This window comes from Charadrius vociferus, unplaced genomic scaffold (genome assembly GCF_000708025.1).
Source record: "Charadrius vociferus isolate BGI_N301 unplaced genomic scaffold, ASM70802v2 scaffold326, whole genome shotgun sequence".
NCBI lineage: Eukaryota > Metazoa > Chordata > Aves > Charadriiformes > Charadriidae > Charadrius > Charadrius vociferus.
In genome coordinates, this window is record NW_009649062.1 from 614,473 (window position 1) to 624,069 (window position 9,597).

General features: G+C 40.1%; 1 protein-coding gene across 1 annotated transcript in view; it reads left to right on the plus strand.

The window, feature by feature from the left end:
• The window catches only part of GPR133 (G protein-coupled receptor 133), a 156,232-nt gene that overhangs the window by 128,770 nt on the left and 17,865 nt on the right, over positions 1–9,597 (plus strand). The gene's annotated exons all lie outside the window — the stretch shown is intronic.

The window sequence follows — 9,597 nt, forward strand, 5'->3', positions numbered from 1 at the left end:
TCCAGCATTTGCTGATTCGTGATTTTCCCTTTTATTAATGGAGACTTTCCTCTTCCTGCTATATCCAAAGATAAATCTCACAGAACATCATTAATCTATACTGGGGTATTGCAACTACTCTGCTCCTTCAGAGGATAAACCTTGTTTCTAGCCCAAGTTCAGCATAATATTTAGGCATATGCTTCTAAGACTCTCTTGATACTGCAAAGCGCACGGACTTATGCTGGATTTAAATGTGTGCTTAAATTCAAGCGTGTCTTTATATTAGGGTGCCTTGAGCCTCTTGGGATGGTTTTGAGAGTGTATCATCTTTAAAATCCTGCACTAGCAAGGCTAGAGGGGAAATGTGAGGTAGACACATGGCTACATCTGAATACACAAGGACAAATTCTGATTTCTTAAATCTACATGTTTACATATGTGTAGCTAAGAACCTAACTTAATATACTGAGTTTAAAGTAAGATTCTGAATATTCCATTTCGTATTTTATATCTCCTAAAGATGCTTTAATCCAAATTTAAAAGGACGCTGCATATAATTCAAGGAATATGTAACATAAGTAGAAGAAAAATGTGATGATGGTTTGTGTTTAATGTTTCTGAGTCGCAGGCTATTGTATGATAAGGATTTGGTGCCACTGCTCTGAAATGATATCATAAAGAATAATTTTTATGCTTGGATTACTCATGTAATTTTTAAAATGCCATTAAGTTTTAAATATTGGTGACAGTAATCCAACTGAAGTTAGTTTAGTTATTGTATACTTATCCAACAGGAAAAAAAAAACAGTAAATAAGTCTACACAAAAATCTATAAGATAATGACATTGTAGTGAAACTAAAAGACTGGAAATTAAAATGACTGTTTCAGGTTTGGCTGAGTCACTGTAACCTTCAGAAATACACAGGAAATACAGAACCTTAGGAAGCAAATAACAGTATATTGTCAATGCCAATTTGTATAAACGATTAGAATCATGAAGACAAAGGAACAACCTCCATAAACAGAAGAGGCACTACACAGGTTGCTCTGTGTACTTAGATAGTTCCTTATCTGTATTACAAAGAATTGATTCAATACCTGCTGTACCCTGCACACTAATAGACAGTAATTTTTTTAAAAGAAAACTAGGTGTGTGTACGTAAGTAAAACAGCTTATGAATGGTTGGTCTAGGAATACGATGAAATCCATTTAATCAGGAGTATATGTCCTTGGTTCAAATATTACCAGCTGTAGATTTGGAATGGTGGAGCTCTGTACTAAAGATGTGACTTCTCCAAACACCCTGGCTCGGAGATGCTTCTTGTGCCAAGTAATTTTTAAAATACAGTTTTAAGATTTGACCTAACAAAAGTGATTGGTGGTGTAGAAAAATGATAATCAGTGGGAACATACACCTGGAAGCATTCAATCATTAATTATTGATTAAGCAGAAATTTGGTCTGACAGAGCAACTTTCCTCATAAAATTAAATTAAGTAAATAAAATATAATTGAAGGTAAACAGAACATACAGAGTAGCTCTTTTTCTGTAGATACCATTACAAAAATGGATCCTCAGAAGAAATTTGAAATTATAAGGGCATAAATAGCTGTCCCAATTAGACCTTAGGAGTATTTATACTCTGATTCAACACAGTCCTGAGCCATGATGAATTAGAGTTTCAGGTGCAGAGGATGTCATGGAGGAAGTAACTGGCCTATTGGAAAAAAGAGAAATACACGGCCTTTGTTACACTGGATTTCTTTTTCTTGTCGTCAGTATTCCTTATGCAGGTGAGTTTATATGCCTAGTCTGAAATCATTCTGTCCGTGGTACCGTTTTCCCAAAAATAAGAGAACAAAACAAGAAAGAGTTCTGTTCTGACAGCTGTATGGGAAATGTTTTCCATAGTGGAAAAAAAAAAATGCCTCCAACCACTAAAGGTTCTGAGGTGTTGATTAGAGGCTGTTAACGTGTGAGAGCGGATAGGCCCGGCAAAACGAACCAGTGGCAGAGAGCACGGAGAAATCAGAAAAACACAATAAGCTCTGTAGTTTCTGTCAAGCCGCTGTCAGCAAGGGCTACGAGGTAGTTTTTGAATCAACGAGTTCACTTGGCTTAGGGAGGAATCACTGAAGACTGCAAAACACTTCGCGTAATGTGAGCCTTAAATAAGGGGCCTGCCAGGCGTCCATCCGAATGGTGCCGCTCCTTTGGTATTACTTATAGGGGAAATGGGAATATGTTAGAAAAAATGTATCAAGCACTTCTTAGAAACACAGTTGAATTAAAATGACACAACATGATTTTGGTGAGACAAACAAGCACTTTGTCACCACGCTGCAGCTGTCCGCTGCAGTGAAGTGGTACATAAGGCAGAAGTGGTTTTTTAGGGCTGTGTTCGTGGTTTCAGAAAGCCAAAGACAGAAAACGAGAACTGCAGTGCAAGGAGCTGTGGAGGAGAAGCCGGCTCGATCCAATAAACTTGAGAAGGAAAAAAGGAGGGATTTCAGTGCTACCTTTTCAAGCTGGAATGAAATTTAAGTGGAAAGCACAACGAGGAACAGTAAGTTGCTGTCTGCAACAATTTGGATGATAGCACTTAAACAGTGGGGTTTCGAAGTTTACAAGTGATAATGAACTGAAAGGCATAGCAAAACTGGCTGGGGAACGACAGAAGTGCCTGAGGCAGACGCGTGTCAGCCCCAGCCTGCCTCTCCTTGGCAACCCGGGCCAATATTTCTACCTGCCTTGAAGCACCTCCTACTGGCACCTGCTGTTGAGTCAAATGTGAATGGCTGTTGTAGTCTGAAATCCCAGCCTATGGGTCTTACAGCACAGGCTCGTCGTCGGGCTCGCCTCTTGCCAGGCTTTGCTGCCAAAGGAAAAGTTTAATCATGCTGACAAGGACTGGCTTCCATTTCTGCTGGCAGCCTGGAAGGGAAAGCACCTACCCAGGATTCATCTCCCCTGACTTCAGAACTCAGTAAAGTGGACACCTCCACCCGGCCTCCTGATCAAAGGAGAAGCGTTTGCTTCTACCATGCAGTTGACCTCGTCTGTTAAGTGTTCATCTCACTTGCCTTTGCCCCATCCCTGGAGGTGTTCAAGGCCAGGTTGGATGGGGCTTGGAGCAACCTGGGCTGGTGGGAGGTGTCCCTGCCCAGGGCAGGGGGGTTGGAACTGGATGATCTTTAAGGTCCCTTCCAACCCAAACCATTCTATGATTCCGTGAAAAGTTCTGATTTCTCCCCAGTGACTGTGAGGGTAGCTTAGACTGCTCAGCTCATACTCAGATTCCATCTCTGTGCACGTCTCAGGCCAGGTGTGATAACTCACACCTCTGAGGCCATCAACCCATAGCTGAGCAGAGATTACCTTAGGAAATTGTCAGAACAAAGATGCAGTTATGAGCCACGATCGTATCAGTTAGAAAGGATATTTATTGTTAGAGAAGCACTAGTACTGGAGCGTATTTCGTTCCCCTAAAGATTAAGTTACTTGGCAACATAGTGGATATTACCAACAAGGCTCGTTTCTCTTGGCAACAGACAGCAGTACACTGATGTAATTATTTAGAGTAATTGTTCCTGATTTTCCATATGGCAACAGGTCCTCCCAAATGCTGACTCAAATGTGACTACAGAATATGCATCAGGGTGAGCCAGTGCTCTGCTCTGAAGGGAGCGTCCATCGCACTTCATGTTTAAAAGCCAAACTAGAAAAGAAAGTTGTGAACAAAATACATTTTTTATCATAAAATTAATTTATTATCCATCTTCCCCATTCACATTTCGCTCAGAATAAAGTGCTGTATGTTATGGGCTGATCAACCTCTCCAGGTTCAGATGTTGCTTGTCGCAATGGAGGTATCAGACAGCATCTTGCTGAAGATTTTATTCTAGTTTCAGAGATACCGGTGTGGACGTGTCTTTGTTTTTTTTAAAGTAAATAATAATAGTACCCCTAAAAGAAAACATATGATAAATTGAAGACGCAGCATAAAAGAGTAAGTTTATGCAATACATAAACTGCAACATACCCAATAATTGAAGGCAAAATTCACATAATTAATTAATGAGTATATGATCAGAAATGCTGATTAATGCATAATAGACTCTTGTGACAGTCTGAACAGTACGTATTCGGTCAGCTTAGGAATTTTTGTGTATGTGTGTGGAAATAATCGCTTTTTTAGAGTCTGAAACTGCAAGAGGAGTTTACTGGTAAGAGCTGAGAAAAAAATTATTATCAGCTCCTATTTAGGACTTTAATTTACTTAACAGGCTTTTTGTATTGTTTTTTGGTGCATATTGAACACATGCATAGAATATGAGCTGTTTCACTTGGCTGTGAACCTTTTAGCAGGTGATTACCTATTGACTCTCAGCAAAACAATTCAGATGCTGCTTTCTGAGAACGTTTTGCATCCAGGGAACAGATTTTCTACCAAAAAGCTAATTGAAATGGTTTATTTTATAGAATGCTGAATCAAATACCTTGAAACATTTAAATGCATACACACAACATTTGTTTGCATTATCCATTCTTCTTGACCAGGCCCTCTTCTAGGGAAATAATTAATCATATGTTTGAGTTTAAGCATACGAGTAGTCTCTCTAAGCTTAACGCAATTAAAGCAGATTAGTTTAATGGAATTGCTCACGTGCTTGAAAAGGCACATGATCACATTTCTGAGTTATAGACCATTTGAACTCTTTTTCTTATTTATTTCTGCTGCATGTAAAGTCTTAATTCTACTCGGTACATTCATTAACTCTTATTAGGACCTAAATAGCTTTTTTCTTGCTGCTCCACCCTTTCAAAGTCCCATTGCTGTGTTTACTTGGGAAGTTACTTCTCTGTTGCAGTGAGAAAAGATACCTAATGTGACAGTGTTTTAGAAATGCGCACATCTCGTTACTCACGGGGAAACTCTTCCCTGATGAAGTCTATCACAGATAGTTGTTTGATTACATGAGTTGCTTGGCTCCTGGATTACAAGGGTTAAAGTATAATACAATTTTCAAAGATCTTAGTTTTGCACTAAGACTAATATTAATTGTAACAGAGGAAGAAATGCAAAGCACATCTCTGTTGCAGGAACAGTGGTTTTAGACTAGAACCAAAGGTACTGTGCTTAGCCGCAGCACCGCCCTTCCCCAGCTACTTCACTTTTGTATCGTATTGTCCAGAAGAAACATTTTCACTAACTTTTCTTGACTAAATTGCCAAGTCCATCTCTTATTGAATACTTTCTCACCGCTTGCTCTGAAATGGTCCAATGAGTTGGAAAAATCTCTATCTTTTTCCTAAAGTGTACACTTGAGAAGCTGGTGAACCAGAAGTGATAGCTATCATAATCATCCACGGATAAAGCAATTACAACAAAATTAGAAATATTTGTTAGCTTTTTACCCCATTCTTTCTTTCATTTTTCTCATTTACTTCATCCCTCAAAGCTCGATCTTCACTCAGTAAAACAGCCTCTTCGTTCTCTATTGAGTGAAGGAAAAACATTTTTTTCTCTTTAGTTAAATTAATATCTGAAAATTGGAACGAATGGCAGTAGCTGCAGTGCATGGGAGCAAAACAGGGCTTCAAGGAAAGCTCAGCAGGGCAAGCAAGCCGTGTAAGCTGTTGCGTTAGTTCGTTCCACATTTTCTAATATAGCATAAACCGCTTGGGAATGAAACTGAAAACGGGGCATGTAAGTTTAATGCAAATCCGTTCCTTACTTTGGTTATTTGAAAAAAAAATAAGCTGTACAGAAAGATTTTCCCTTTGACAGATACAAATACAAAAGGGTTGTCCTCCAACAGCTCATGATGCTGCAGACATCTGTATGGTTTAACCGTGTAATTGACCGTTCCAAAGCACTTTGCACAGCCATCTATTATATCCCTGCAGCACACTGAATGCACTGTGGCAAATTGCTCATCCGTTTAATCAATGATCCATTCCACGCCATGACTCTGCATCAGTATTTCACTTTGTTTATAAACACACCGCCTGCCTTTCAGCCCAGTCACCTTTTGTCTCGGATACCAGTCCTCCGAGTTAGCGCTGATAGCGCTGGTGCTTTTAACGGCAGGCATTATTCTGCAAGATACTGTGTATTTGTTGCATTTTGTTCTTGTGATTCCGTTCCTGCTCCGTGCCCTTTGATGTCCAAAGACTTCTCCCTCTAAGGATTATTTGCAGCTGTTCATTTTCACGGAACATACTTGTCAATCACGGCACACTGAAGCTCTCAGGAGAGCTCTCCTGCCAAAGGACATACCATAATCTCCCTCTATAACTAAATTCCGCCCCTTTGTGATACCATTAGAGAATTTCTATTGCTTTTTTTTTTCCCCTTCTACGAGGGGTGAGGAGCAAGTACAATCTGCAGTCAAACTATTCTGAAAGTCCATGGGGATTCAAGATCCGTAGCACTAGAAAATGCTTTCTGTGCCTTGCTGGGTGGCAGATGCTGCAGCTGCGACCCTCAGAGTCACTGAGCTCCTGCTTCTGTGCGTGCTGTTGAAAAAGAGAAGAGCTTTTTCCATTTGCTGAAGAAGAGCCATCAGTTAGAAGAAGCAGTCTGGCAAGTCAAATCGGCTTTCAGCAATTCCTTTTCTTGACAATTTCTAATTGCGTGTAAGGAATCATGTTCATTGAACATAGCTTCAAACAGCATGAGTGATGTACCTCATGGAAACTCTTGGAAGGAGGAGAGTGACTGGCAATAAAAGGAAACAATTAAAATGAAAGTATTAAGCAATGACAATTAGTGAGCTGAAGTGCTACTGCCAATGATAATGTCTTCAACCTAATTAAATTTTTGGCTCATTGAATATGACAAATACAAATGCAGTTTGGGTATCTCCTTATTAGACTCAGAGCTTTAGACTAAAAATACGTGGTTTTGAATGTTGCCAATGAGAGTATTAATGAGGAAGTGCGCATCTTTTAGGAACCATAATGATAGTAAAGGTGGTGCTTTCTTTACCACAGATGCTGAGAGTCATAGCACTGCAGAGAGGCTCCAGGCCACGTTGCGATTGTTCAGGCGCGTTTCAGACACATTTTGAGAGGAGTAATAAAGGCTTAAAAGTACATAAAAAATAGCTGCAGAGAGGAGGCTACTCTGTGAGACCACAGGAAAGGGACAAATAGTAATAGGCTTAAACTGATGAAAAAAATCAAGTATCTTTAAGCTTCCAATAGAGGGAGGGGAGTGGCAAAGCAATTGAGTTGATCACTTGGGGAGCTGCTGAGCTTTCCAACGTGTTGCACAAATGTCTGTCAGGGCTAATTCTGGTGCCAGGAGGGACAAGTGATCCTGCCTCGTGGCTTAGCTGGACAAGATGACATTGTGAGTCCTTCCACAGCTTATTTTTTTCTTGGTTGTCTCCTTCTGAGCCAAAATTGTCCTTTGTGGGAATTGTTTTCCGTTTGTTGTTTGTTGTCCTTAAACAAGATTTACTGCTCCAGGGTGATCAGGGCCTGTTGCTCATGGGCTCCAGAGGAACGAGCAGCTCTGATACTCGTGTGCCTAGTTCTTTCTTGTATTAGGAAAGGTGGTAAGACACAACATATAGGTACAAAATATACAAGGAAAACTTGATATTTAAGAGGTGCTGAATCTTCTGAGTATAAAGATCTAATACTTCTCATTAGAGGTGCTTAGGCAAGTTTTTCGTATCTGAATGTCAGAATAGAATGAGGTTTATTAAAACTTGGTTACTAAATCCCTGTGACGAAACCTTGCTCTGAGCACAACAGAATCAGTAGTGCCAGGGGCTTGTAGGTATCGAGCCACCCTTCAGCTATTTCTCATCTTCAGTGTCTAGAAACCGACGTTGTGCTTACTGATCTATGGTTGAACCAATTTCTTGATTCCACCCTATCAGTCCCTGACAGACGCTCAGAGCAGTCGCTGCAGGTGAAAGCTGTCCTCTGCGGGAGCTCAAGGGTGCGCTATGGTGAGATGGGGCCTCCTTAAGTCAAATAGGGGTTTATATGGCATTTAATGAGAACAAAACTCTCTGCTGGTCCCATGCCGAAGGCTGGATCATTCCTGATGAGTCTTTTGCGGTATACAAGGTGTCAGCATACAGAGGAGTATGTAAAGAAGTTGTTAGCGATATGATACTGTGACAATATTGGAACAATGCAGGTGTAGGTGTGGTGTTCCCCGTCATCGCGCCCCGCCAAAGTTGTCTAAAGAATAGCATGTCGTCTTTACTTTAGAGTGATAGCAACAGAAAGGTTCAGCTTTTGAAAATGTACAGTGAAAAAGAGCTTTGAAGTTCACGTTCTTTTGTTTTAAAAATTCTCCAACTGTTTTTAGGTTTCAGTCTTTTAATATCTGATTTTAAGCCATGAAAATACCGGTAGGAGGAGAACAGTGATATGAGTCAGAGCTTTATGCCTGGTACCAGAGTAACAATTAAATGCTGGTCGTTCATCATGAAATGGTACAATTCACTGCGAACAGCAATAACTTCAAGAGTTTGCTTGAACTCCTGCATTTACATCCTTAGTCCAATTTATAATCCTAGAACTCTATGTCAGCTTTATGCAGAATAATAAGACAAATATTATAGTTATGCCATCGCATAAAGTAAATGCTTATTTAAACATACACCTTGTGCACAGCTCTAGGCAACCTTGTAAATCACTACCCAGTCTGACACAGCTCTTAGCTAAGTGTGATTTACATATTTTCCCGACAGCGCTCTCTCAAAATAAAATTAAATATATTAAAAATATGAGTAATTACAATAAAGAAAAGGTCCTATTTTAGAATCAAAAGTCCTTTTAAACTTCTAGATACTATCTTCAGGTAAGTAATAAAAAGCCATTAGCTATAGATATGTTACATATGTTTTGGAAATAGAAATTGGAAATTATGCCCAGTTCTTTGCAATTGAAAAAGATGTGAGGCAGAGACATATATTGTAGTGAAAGAACTGAATAAAAAGCACTTTTTTTTTGGAACGATATTAGAAATAATGAAAAAGGCAGTTAAGTCAGATGATAATTGAAAGCATGAGAATATCAGGAATAGTGCAATTTTCGAAGTGAGGTGCTGTAATCACCCCGTGAAGAGCCACGTTCTTTAACTCCACTGTGTTTGCTGTCCCCAGTGAGTCTCACGTAGCTTCTCCAGCCACCCTGCCAAGTTAGTTGCCTTATTTTAATAAAGATAATAAAAAACTAGAGAATGTCCAAATATAGTAACAGAAGAAAGAAGCCTTGGGTGTTCTCATGTGAGTAGAGATAGTAAAGATTCCGATTACTTGTTCACAAAGTAAGCAGCAATAAGACAGATATAAATATGTATGGAGCTGCACGAAGGAGCTCACTGTGAGCTATTGTCTGAGCCCACTGTACAGAACAAGAGAATCGGCAAATCCTCAGCTCAGAAATTAAAAAAACTAAATGACCACAGAGTCTATTTTTCATTTTCATAATACCGTACCCAATACTGCAGCACGTTACTAAAGCAAAGAGCCTGAGAGGGTTCCAAAGAGCCGAGCGAGCCCCAGCCACAAGCGCTGGCCCTGGGGCAGCTCCCCAGCAGCCCTCTGCCTCTGCGGCCAGCCCGCGCCCCGCCCGGCAG